Raw genomic sequence first — 569 nt, forward strand, 5'->3', positions numbered from 1 at the left:
ACCTTTTAACTATTTAAGTAACCTTGTTTCTGCCATTTGCGCACTGGCGAGGGTGACTTGCCGTCAGGTGCGCAACACCAGCAGCTTTGTGTTATTAGAGCAAACATTGCAACATGTTCTTGTTACATTGCACCCGTTTGCTCCTTTTATATCACTTTTTACGTTTTAAAAAATGTTTTCAATCGAATTTAAAAATGTGCCCTGGGGCCGTTGAAAAATGACCTGCGGGCCGCACTTTGGACACCCCTGCTGTAAGAGGAGCATAGTTTGCACACTTTATGCTTTTAAACTGTGTTACCGTGCATGATCGCGGATAAACACCTAACTATTCCAGAGAGGTCAGGTGCCAATTGTCACACCGCGGTGAGGGATGTCTTGTTTTGGGTTTTTTGTCTTATGGTTTTAATTTGAAAAGTAACTCTCCTCTGGTTTCAGGTCACTTGCCCTTCCTTTTGTGTCATCAGTCTGACGTCATCCCTGTTCTCTGATTGTTTCCAGCTGTTCCCTATTACCTTCATGTGTTTATAAGCTCACTCCTTCCTTTGTTCTGTGCCAGATTGTCTGGTTTA

This window comes from Nerophis ophidion, linkage group LG10 (assembly GCF_033978795.1).
Source record: "Nerophis ophidion isolate RoL-2023_Sa linkage group LG10, RoL_Noph_v1.0, whole genome shotgun sequence".
Lineage (NCBI taxonomy): Eukaryota > Metazoa > Chordata > Actinopteri > Syngnathiformes > Syngnathidae > Nerophis > Nerophis ophidion.